Source organism: Schistocerca nitens, chromosome 2 (assembly GCF_023898315.1).
Source record: "Schistocerca nitens isolate TAMUIC-IGC-003100 chromosome 2, iqSchNite1.1, whole genome shotgun sequence".
Classification (NCBI taxonomy): Eukaryota; Metazoa; Arthropoda; class Insecta; order Orthoptera; family Acrididae; genus Schistocerca; species Schistocerca nitens.
The window spans coordinates 651,939,394-651,952,028 of record NC_064615.1 but is presented as its reverse complement, the minus strand read 5'-3'; positions in this window follow the sequence as shown (position 1 = coordinate 651,952,028).

Sequence of the window (12,635 nt, the reverse complement as noted above, 5' to 3'; positions counted from 1 at the left end):
AACTTTTCACTCGAGGGAAGACTTGAACCAAGGACCTCTCAGTCCGCGTCTACTCATGCTAACCACGGGACTACGGCGTTCCTGAGCTCACACTCTCCTTGATGTTGCTTACCTTGCGCATGGACTACTCAGTTCGTATATTTTGCTTATTTTTTTCATAGTTCCACACAACTTCTTCTTGTTTTCTCGATTGGTCTGTGTTCAGTTTTTCAAGGCCTATCCACTGTGCCAACTTATAACTAAATCTGAGGGGGGTGCGATGGGGAGGTTCCCTTGTTAGACGATCGTCAGGTGTCAGACAAAACCTGCGTACACCAATCTAAAGATGCCGATTCTGCTAATTCAGTTTTCATTCAAGTCCCTTCGAAACCCACAATGTCGAGGAATTTTACTGTTCTTCGCTATGGGCTCCCTGAAGTCAAGCTGTTCGTTTGGCGGCGGTTGTGTATTGTGTGGGTCGATACAGCCCGCCAGCTTGCTTCTAAAAAGGTACAGTCTAGTTACACAGTTTCATTCTCTTCTTTTTTTTCCCCATCGGTCTTTTGACTCGTTTGATGTGGCCCGACACGAATTCCGCTCCCGTGTCAACCTCTTTATCTCAGAGTAGCACTTGCAACCTACATCCTCAATTATCTGCTGGATGTATTCCAATCTCTGTCTTCCTCTATAGTTTTTGCCCTCTACAACTCCCTCTAGTATCGTGGAAGTCATTCCTTGATGTCTTAACAGATGTCCTATCATCCTGCCCCTTTTCCTTGTCAGTGTATTCCACATATTACTTTCCTCTGCGATTCTGCGCAGTTCACCTCATTTTTTACCTCATTATTCCATCTAATTTTCAACATTCGTCTCTAGCACATCTCAAATCCTTCGGTTCTCTTCAGATCCGGTTTTCCCACAGTCCATGTTTTACTATCATACAATACTGTGCTCCCAACATACATTCTCAAAAATTAATTCCTCAAATTAAGGCCTCTGTTTGATTCTAACAGACTTCTCTTGGCCAGGAGCCCTTTTTGCGAGTGCTAGTCTGCTTTTGTTGTCCTCCTTTCTCCGCCTATAATTGGTTACTTTGCTGCCTAGGTAGAAGAATTCTTTAATTTAGCTACTTCGTTACCATCGATCCTGATATTAAGTCTCTCGCTGTTCTCATTTCTGTTATTTCTCATTACTTTCTTCATTCTTCGATTTACTGTCTATATTCTGTACTCATTAGACTATTCATCCCGGTCAGCAGATTCTGTAATTCTTCTTCACCTGTTCTTCCCATTCAGCAGACCCTGTAATTCTTCTTCACTTTCACTGAGGAAACAATGTCATCAGCGAATCGTATCATTGATAGTCTTTCACACTGAATTTTAATTTCAATCCTGAACCTTTCCTTTATTTCCATCATTGACTTTCCAGTGTACAGATTGAACAGTATGGGGGGAAAACTACACCCCTGTCTTATACCCTTTCTAATTCGTTCTTGGTCTTCCACACTTATTATTCCCTCTTACTCTTGTTTATGTTGTATATTAGCCGTCTCTCCGTATAGCTTACCACTATTTTGCTCAGAATTTTGTACATCTTGCACCATTTGACATTGTGCAACGCTTTTCCAGGTCGACAAATGCCATGAACGTGTCTCCATTCTTCTTTAGTCTTGCTTCCATTATCGACCACAACTACAGAACTGCCTCTCTGGTGCCTTTACCTTTCCTAAAGCCAAACTGATCGTCATCGAAAACATCCTCAATTTTGTTTTCCATTCTCCTGTATACTCCTTAATCTCGTCAGCATCTTGAATGCAAGAGTTGTTAAGATGATTGTGCGGTAATTCTCGCACTTCTCAGCTCTTCCAGTGTTCGGAATTCTCTGGATGATGTTTCACGGAAAGTCTGATGGTATTTTTCCAGTGTCATACATTCCATACACCAACGTGAATAGTCGTCTTGTTGCCACTTCCCCCCAATGACTTAAGAAATTCTGATGGAATGTTTGAGCCTTGCGCGGCTCTTGTACATGCAATTTATTGCTTGAAAGCTTCTCTTTACGGAACTGTCGCCTCGTTTCTTCGATTTACTGGCGTCATAAAGTTGCTAGCTTGCCTGCCCGTGAGTGGCAGCAGCAGCGCGTATCGATAAGAGCACTGTCGTATTATCTTTGAAGCGACCGCTAGTATTTTCCGGCTCGTCGTGTGTCGGGAGTTGACTCGGGATGGAGCTGCAGTGAGGTCCGGACAGCCAAGACTCGCCCGACTGTTGCTGACACACATGACTTGTGTGGGGGCGACCTTGGTTGGTTGTTCGGTCGGTCGTCTCATCGGACGACGTGTCTTTGGTCGCTGACCGCTTATGGAAACTGTGTGTGTGTCGCCTTGTGATTCGTCCTTGTTGTTCCACAGTGATTGGTTTTAGGATTGTCAGAGTTCTTGGTGCAAGTGTCTTCGTGGAACTGTGTGTACCTTGTGTGATTTCCACTGAGCAGCTATGAACGTTGTCTGCAGACTGGAGTAGGCAGTCGGTCGGTTGTGACAGAGCAGCGAGTGTATGTTTCCTCACCGTGTTGATGCTGTCCGGCACGGCGTGTAGTTCAACAGTCTTTGGTGTTGTTCATATTTTTGAGTGGTTATTGTGCCTTGGCTGTTTTTAGACACCAATTTTGAAGACGTAGTGTTGCTGGTATCTTCGTCCTCGGCTGATATTTTCGTTGTCATGCCGTTGGTCGGCGGAAGGGAATTGATTAGGTTGTTGGTCGGTCCTTCAACCGTCCCTAGGTCGGCTTGCCATCCGATTATTTAGTCTTACTCTTGGTTGCCTGCCTAACTTAAACTATGTTAGAGTTACCTCCCCGGGCCGACCCTTGGAACACTTCTGAGGACCACTGTTCTGTTGTTTGTCACTGTGATTTTCTTTGTCGCAATTACTGTGCCAGGCCTTCAGCCGAGTTTTAATTCTGTCTGTTCAATGTTCAGTATATGGCCTTCAGCCGAACCTTATGTGAAATATTTTAAGATTAGGCCTTCAGCCGTGTTTTATTTAAAATTCTTGTTTGCTCTGTATTTAGGCCTTCAACCGCGTTTGTTTTAGAATCTGTGGCTTTCAGCCGTAATGTGTAAATTCATGTCTGTAAGGTTTCTGTTTAATTATAATGAATTCTTAAAATGGCCTTCAGCCGTACTCTGTAAATGCTTATCTAAAAGTTTGTATTTAATTATTTTGAATAATTGTTTGGGGCCTTCAGCCGTCAAGATATTTCAAGTTTCCTTAAGATGGTTTTCTGTTGTACTGTGTAAATGCTTGTCTTTAACGGTTCCCCTTTATTATGTTGGAATATTATTTGGATTTCAGCCGAGGAATTAATTTAAATGTTCCTTAATATATTGGTAAATGATTGCCTTTTAAAGAATTTCCTTTGCTGATCTGAAATATTATTTGGGCCTTTAGACGAGAGGATATTTTAAATTTACTTAAGAATGGCCTTCGGCCTTTTCTCTAAATCCTTGTGTTTTAAAAGGAATTATTTAAACTTTATTATTGAGAAGGTACTTGGTCCCTCAGCCGTGAACTGATCCTCGTTGTTTTAAAGAGAAAACTGTGCATTGGTTTTCGAGGAATAAAGTTGTGTGTTCTTGTGTAATTAACCGTAACTGTTATTGGCCCCTTTCCACAACCTGATGCGCTCTGTCCTGCGAAACCAGATGTCAATGTTGTTTATCCCTGCCGCCTTATTTAATCTTAATTTGCCCGCAGCTCCTTTAAATTTTGATTCCAATCCTGGTCCCCTCTCTCTTCCTTGTCGACTCCTGTTTCTTCTTCTATCACGTCATAAAACAAGTGCTCCCCGTCATAGAGGCCTTCGGTATACTCGTCCCACCTATCTGCTCTCTCCTCTGCATTTAGCAATGGAATTCTCGTTGCGCGCCGGCCGGAGTGGCCGAGCGGTTCTAGGCGCTTCAGTCTGGAACTGCGCGACGGCTACGGTCGTAGGTTCGAATCCTGCCTCGGGCATGGATGTGTGATGTCCTTAGGTTAGTTAGGTTTAAGTAGTACTAAGTTCTAGGGGACTGATGACCTCAAATGTTAAGTCCCATAGTGCTCAGAGCCATTTGAACCATTATTCTCGTTGCACGCTTAATGTTACCGCCCTTGATTTTAATTTCACCGATGGTTGTTTTAACTTTTCTGTGTGCTCAGTCTGACTTTCCGACAATCATTTCTTTTTCATGCAGCCATTTCCTCTTAGCTTCTCTGCAATTACTATTTATTTACTTGCTAAGCAACTTGTATTTCTGTACTCCTGAATTTCCCTGAACATTTTAGAGCTTCCTTCTTTCTTCGATCAGTTGGAGTATTTCTTCTGTTCCCCATGGTTTCTTCGCAGTTACCTTATTAATACCTAAGCTTTTCTTTCCATCCTCTGTGACTGCCCTTTTCATAGAGGTCCTTTCTTCTTCGACTGAGTTGCCTACTGAACTATTTCTTACCGCAGCATTTATAGCCGTGGAGAACTTCAACCATATTTCTTCATGCCTTAGTACTTCAGTGTTCCCCTTCTTCGCGCAGTGATCCTTCCTGACTAGTCTTTTAAACTCCAAGCCGCCCGGAGTAGCCGAGCGGTTCTAGGCTCTTCAGTCTGGAACCGCGCGACCGCTACGGTCGCAGGTTCGAATCCTACCTTGGGCATGGACGTGTGTGATGTCCTTAGGTTAGTTAGGTTTAAGTAGTTCTAAGTGCTAGGGGACTGATGACCTCAGCTGTTAAATCCCATAGTGCTCAGAGCCATTTGAGCCATTTTTTAAACTCCAACCTTTTGTTTATCACTACTAAATTGTGATCTGGGTCTATATCTGCTCCTGGATACGACTTACAATCCAGTATCTTATTTCGGAATCTCTGCCTGACCTTGATGTCTCTCATTCCTAGTACGAACCCCCACAGCCTCCCATAATGCTTTCTTCTTCCCCTTCCCCTACAACCGCCTTCCAATCTCCCATGACTATTAGATTTTCATCTCCTTTACCTACTGAATTACCTGTTCAATATCCTCATATACTTCCTTTATCCCTTCATCTCCAGCTTGCGATTCCGACATTTGTATACTTGAACTATCGTTATCGGTGTTGGTTTGTTGTCGATTCTGATGAGGACAACCCTATGGTTCAAATGGCTCTGAGCACTACGGGACTTCTGCGGTCATCAGTCCCCTAGAACTTAGAACTACTTAAACCTAACTAACCTAAGGACATCACACACATCCATGCCCGAGGCACGATTCGAACCTGCGACCGTAGCGGTCGCGCGGTTCCAGACTGTAGCGCCTAGAACCGCTCGGCCACTCCGGCCGGCTGGACAACCCTAGGACTGGATTATCCACAGTAATACGCTCTGTACGCTACCTTGCTGTTATAACGAATCCTACTGCCGTTACACGATTTTCTGTTGCTGTTACATTCCCCTATACTCATCTGACCAGAAGTTCTTTTTTTTTTTTTCTTTCCATTTCGCTTCACTGACCCGCACTACATCTAGATGACCCTTTGCACTTCTCTTTTCAGATTTTGTAGCTTTCATACCACGTTCTAATTTCTGTCATTCTATGTTCCGACTTGTAGAATGTTATTCCTTCGTTGGTTATTCGATCTTTTTTCATGACCATTTTTCCCTTGGTAAGTCCCCTCCCGGAGATCCGAATGGGGAATCATTCCGGAATTTTGTGCCATTGGAGAGCTCATCATGACACTTTTCAGTTACAGACCTCATGTCCTGTGGATGCACATTATGAGTCTTTTGCTCAGTGGTTTCCATTGTCTTCTGCATCCTCACGCCGTTGATCATCGCTGATTCTTCCGCCTGTAGGGGCACATTCCCATCCCATGGGAAAATTAGTGCCCTGAATCTCTGTCCGCTCCTCCACCCTCTTTGACAAGGCCGTTGGCAGAATGAGGGGTGACTAAATTATGGCGGAAGTCTTCGGCCACCAGTGCTAATAATTTTTATTGAAAATGTAAGTGTTAGAGGTGTTGGAATTCGGGACCGAGGACATTTTGATTACTAATCAAAGGCGCTACCCATAGGTGACAGGTGCCCTTTCTTACAAGTCATAATTTGCAGGTAGTGGTTATCATTTGGTGTTGTTGACTACGTACGAGCACTACAATGTAGATCTTCAGTGTTTTGTCTCTCATAATTGTAGCTGAATGTTGGAATCATGTCGCTGTGGTATACGACAATTCTAACGGCAATTTCCTGTACGGGCTACTTTCCGTACTGTAAAGTGAAAATGTGTGCACCATATAAGCTTCAAACGACTTTTCGACGCATGCTGACACACTGAATAGTTGTTGGTGAATCTTCTGTGTAGGAGGTTGTGGTGCATGAAGCTGTTTCGTCCAGAGGTACTTCTGATTCTGTTGAATCTTGCCGACTAAAGGTTCGGACGTCGGAAGGCGACATAAATACTGTGGAAAGGGGCGTGGTCGTAGTTTACTCGTTACCGGCAGTGATAATTGTTGTCAGAGATAAAACCTGGCTGCCAAATATAAAACTTATTAATCCATTCTGTATAGCAGGGACAACACACGAGTTGTACAATGGCACAAATGCGAGAGCGCTCAGCCTGGTTTCATACTTCCTGCAGCACCACAGCACTCTGTCTTAGTGTGAAAAGCGAGACGAGGGAGAAACTGCCACCATTTGGCATTTAGATATCAATGCAGTCACACAGCATACAACTAAGTTTTATGTTTCACCACTGCTTCTCAGTATATTTATTCGTTAATGAAATTTGTTGCAAGTAATATATCTCTATTTCCAACCAATAGCTTAATACATACTATCAATAGTAGGAATAAGAACAATCTACATATAAAGAACTAAAATCACTTACCTTGGTCCAAGAAGGGGTCCAGTATTCAGGAACACATATTTTCGATAAACTGCCTGCAGCCATAAAACTTGGTTGCAGATAAAGCACGGTTTGAACAGGGTTTGAAGGACTTTTGATAGGTAACTCCTTCTACTCTATGATGGATATCATAACAGTGACTGTTAAGTCAGCTTAAGCAAAAATGTTTGTTAGATTTCAGTTTTGACTGCACTTTGTCACAACAGTCAAGATTAGGTATTTTGTATATGATAAATTTATTAATAGTGCATAACAATGTTTCATTCTGACAGCGTAATAATTCTGTAAATATTAGCTAATCCAGTTTACCACATTGTATTCACCTAGTTTTGACAATCTCCTGAGAAATGATCAGGGTAGTAAGTATTATATTCAAATGTTTTATGTTTTTATGTTATACTTTCTGACATGTTCCACACCCACGAGAATCATCTCATTTTTTGGGTCTATGGAACGAAAACTGAATCTAATCTAATCTAATCTGTCGTTCTCATTCAGTTTAAAGGCTTGTGACGATAGGTCGCCAGATTGCCTTTTTTGTGCAAATAGCCACTGGACCTCCTTTTTTATACTAAGAACAAATAGCGAAGGGAAATCAGCGCTGACACCTCGATTTTGCTGAACTGAAGAAAGTAGTGCGGACAGAAAATGCTACACCGCAATGTTAAATGAAATGTCGCGCTTACCAAGTACTTCCGAGAAGTACCGAGCAAAGCAGAGACGGACCGAGCCTCGACTCGCACGTTGTGCTCACATGCAGCCCGGCACACCGTGGCTCGTGGTCTTGCTACCGAGGGCAGACGTTGTACACCACGTACAGCACACTGCGTCGCAGCAGCCGCACATTGGTGGGCACAGATCACCTATTGAAAGAGCAATTACCAAAATAAGGTGTTTGCTCTTTTAATAGGTGATCTGTTTATACATGCTTATAGGTTATCCAAGTCTGCACAATGCGATCGCGATTCTTAAATAGATGTATTTGTTCTCTGTTTTCTATGTAGATAACCTGAAGATGCCTAAATAAGGCGAAACGCGTCGCTGAAAAATAAAAAACTAAAACAGTAACCAAGACTGTTTTTAACCAATACCTCCATTATTCCATTGACTGTACGTAGTGGTCAAAAGTATTCAGGAAGAGATTTCCGATTAAGAAATACGCACTCAGAACTCGTGTAAGTCATGGGAGTGTGCAAAACTTTTTTCAGTACAGTTTTGTGTGTACTTCAATTGCCGATTCTGCTAAATGGATATCAACGAACTATAAAAATTCAAAAAGAAGAGAAAACATATTAGTGAACGAAATTCCCCATTGGTAAATTCACGCGACGAATATCCGCACGGAATTGCTTGCTGGAGAATATGTGTAGCATTTAAGAAGTGGACCCAGCCTAATGACAAGCATACTCTTCCCCACATTCCTAGCGTGTGTGGTAATTGGAACATCGTCAACTATTACCAGGCGTGTGAATCTTGAACTCGAGAAAGCGACGACATCTGTGTATTTATACGCAACTGTGCTGCCGTTTATGGCTGTCCCGCTTCCGTTGTTTGCTGTGCTTTGCGTCGGCGGCGGTTTTTTCAGGCCCAGATGAAGCGGAGGAAGGGGATCAATGAGTTTGTTACGATACTGCTGTAATGGGGTGACATTAGCAATCCGCTAATGCAATTCCTTCCAGCTCACCGACGGACTGTGCGTAACTCCTGCTTAGGGTATTTTATGAGTCATCGATCTGCACCTGAATCTATGCTACAGCTATGGTAATGCAAAGTACAATCGAAAGGCAGGAAGTAAGATTAAGGTTGATCGTCTCATCAGTGATGACATCAAGGGAGGTGAATCACTGCCTCAGAATGGTAACGAAATATCCCATATTCAGGTACAAGGGGTGCACAAAAACATGGAAACACCAAAAACACAACACATTACCGTGCCTGTTACGGAACTGTAAAGCCCTTGGCATCCGAAAGAGCTCCCAGTCATGGACAAATATAGGTGCTGCAGGGTTTTTAAGGGAATCTTATACCATTCTTCAGGCAAAGTAGTTGCAAGTCAGGTAGCGATGATGGTGGATAGCGACCACGCACCCTACTCGCCAAAGTAGACCACAAAGAGTCAATAATGTTGCGATCTGGTGAAAGTGGTGGCCAGGCGAGTTTCGGCGATCATCCTCGTGCTCACGAGACTAGTTCTGGGCGATGCGAATGGGACGGAAATCCGTAAATGTGATTTACGTGTACAAACAAACAAAGTAATACAACTTCAGAAAAAAATTGATGATTTATTCAAGAGAAAGAGCTTCACAAATTGATCAAGTCAGTAAAGCGTTGGTCCACCTCTGCAGTCATTCGGCTTGGCATTAATTGTTGGCTGTCCTGAAGAATATCGTATCAAATTAGCGCGTTAGATCGCCAGAATCCCATACCGATTGGAGCGCCCTGATCATCAGGCTCCCAATCTTCTCAATAAAGGGGAGGAGAATATCGTCGACTTACCGCTGTGCTGTAAGGGTGCCGCGGATGACAAACAAAGGGGTCCTCTTATGAAAAGAAGTGACACTCCAGACCATCACTCTTGCTTGTCGGGGCGTATGGCGGGCGGCGTTGAGGTCGCTGTCCCACCGTTGCCCGGACGTCTCAGGAGACGCCTTCGTTGGCCGACGGGGCGCACTTCGAAGCCGGACTCATCGCTGAAGACAATTCCACTCAAGTCGGTGAGTTTCCAGGCCGAAGACCTGTCTGGAGACGCCCCGGACAGCGGTGGGATACCAACCTGTTTCTCACCCCCCACACGCCCCGACAACCAAGAGAGATGGTCTGAGGTGCCATTTCTTTTCAGAGCAGGACCCCTTTGTTTGTCATCCGCGGCATCCTTCCAGCCCCGCGGTACGTCGACGATATTCTGTTCCCCGTTTAGTTGTCCTTCGTGGGAGGCCATCCTAGACTTACATAACAGCAAGACAATGCTTGGCCAGCAAGTTTTGCCGGATCTCTCCCAACTGAGAACGTGTGGAGCATTACGAGAGGGCCCTCGTACCATCTCGAGATTTTGATGATGTAAAGCACCAATTGGACAGAATTTGGCATTACATCTCTCAGGAGGGATCAATTCTGTCAACCAATGCCAAGCCGAATAACTGCTTGCATAAGAGCCATTGGTGGACCAACGCGTTATTGACTTTCTCATTTTGTAAAGCACTTTCTTTTGAATAAATCGTCCAATTTTTCTGAAATTGCTATAATTTGTTTGTCTGCACATGTGCATCACATATAACCCTTTCCGGTCCATTCGGATAATTTCTACATGGTGTACTTTTTTTTCTCTCTTAGAGAGAAATTCGTCATCCACCGGTTATTTTGCTGTCCAGATATCGAATAGCAGCACTCACTACTTTTAATATGCGTTTTGTAGCGTAATTACCTCAGCATCCCCTGATTTAATTCGATTACATTCTATTGCTTTTGTTTTCCGGTTATTGATGTTTATTTTATAACCTTTTTTCAAGATTTTCAAATAAATAATCCGCACTGGCTGTAGAATTACTTATTATTAAATGTCACGACCGGTTTTGCGGCACAAGAAGACAAATCATCAAGTAATTAAGATTTGCCTTGTAGCCACTTCCCATCGTGCAATTCCAGTTGTAAACAAATAGCGCGCTACAAGCGGTAGTCCATAGTTAAAACAGAGGGAATAGCAGAACCACACCACAAGAAAGACACCACCGTTTCCGTCCAACTGCTTTTCCTTTGCGGTCTCTGACATAGTTACAATGTCATCGGCAAATTTCAAAGTTTTTACTTCTTCTCGCTTTCGAAGTTTCTCCTTGGTTTCGTTTACTGATTGCTCAATGTACAGACCATAACAGTATCAACAAATATGGAGACAATAAGTTTTTAGAATAATTACAAGGTAACAGGTAGTTGCTCAGGGGAGAGCGAAATAATGAGAAAATAAGGATTTTTACCGTAAGAAGAGAGTAGCGATAATAAGTTGGCAAAACGCCACATATCGATGTAAACGCACCTTTAAAATGTGTCTTTGGAAAATTGATGCAACATGTTACATATAGATGTGGATTGATCTTTAAAAGTGACTAAAACGATACGGATATATGTACTCTGAAGGTACGGCGTATGTTGAGGAATCCATTGTTCGTTTGTTGTGCGCTGTGTTTTTCTTTGTTTACTGACAGGAATTCCCTTGCACACATAATGCATGTACTGAGTCTGGTAGCAAGCAGAAGCCGACTTCGGGAAGCGCCCAGAAACGGGTGGGGCTGTCTGGGAAGAACCACAAGCATCTGCCGGGGGGCCCACCACCGGCAGACCGCGAACGTGAGACTCACGAATCCGCTTGAGGCTTCCTCCAATGAATGCTGCGTTTGGACTACTGCCCCATATAGGGGGTTTCCTAGAAGCCAGGAGTAACTTAGTGAATATCTCAAGAGTCGTCTAACGTTACTGATCACTGTACGGAAGAGCCCCCGCTGAGAGCAGCATACAAAATATGGTCGTATATTTTTGATACATTTAGATTAAAAATTTTTTTACTTGTGACTGTGGTGGACAGTTTACTTATCACATTTATTACTACTTTTTATATATTTTCATATCGAAAAGTTTTTCTGTCATTGCTAACTGAAGTTTAGTCCAAAAAACGTGCTTGAGGTTTTACCCTTCGCGATTCTTCGGATTTCAGTAATCCGCTTTCTCTTTTTCTGCGTTTCAGTTCTTTGAGCTTCGCTTTTGTAAAGCTTGACGCAGCTTATCTCCATAGACATTTCACTGTAGTTTCAACCGTTTCGCATTCAGCAATGCATTAATCTGTGTTCATCTTTTTTTTTTTTATATGCATTGTGAATAGTGCTTACGTCGCGAACACGATGTTTTTAAATACACTTTCATAATCACATCCTTTCCCTCTATGTCATGCACACACACGCGCACACGCACACACACACACACACACACACACACACACACACACACACACACACACACACGACAGAGTACTTAAAAATACTGCTCCCACGATATTGACAGTACTCACAACACACATGATAAATAAGGCAATACCAGCAAAGCCAGTGGAAAATATGTCTGAAAACTTATTTGAGAATTACGAAAGTGAAGAGTTGCAGAGAAGTCAAATACATCGAAATATAGAGTGAGTTCCTAAAAGTCGAAAAATAGCGAAAGACTATAATGCAACCGAGTTTTTTCGACTGTAACCTCTGGGAGCTATGTAGGGAAAATCTACTGACTTCAAAACACGTAAAACGGAGTAATAAACATACTAAGAAAATTCCACATTCATAAGTAAAACAAATTTTTATTATTAAGTACCTAAGCGTAGAAACTGATTATGTATGTAATCTCGTCGGCTTCCATGGTCAGTCAGTTAACATAAGAGTTATATGGGTGTGGTGCCACGTCATATATAAAACCGCGATCCCTGCGTCCTTCCGTTGTATAGGTCTAGAGAAAGAGGTGGATGAAGCGGCGGTTTTATTAAGTGGCAGTTACTTTGCAATGTGACTCGGTCACTACGAACAGATAACTTTTATGTCATGTATCCAGTATTTACAGAACCACCACTGTTGATGCTTTGTTAGTAAAAGCGAAATGCCTCTCTTAAATTACAGTATGCTTTATAGAGAAAACTTGATGTTACAACTTTGCCACAACGAATGTCAGGTTCGTGTATCTCATCGTAGAACTCTTATCAAGTGGAATGGAAC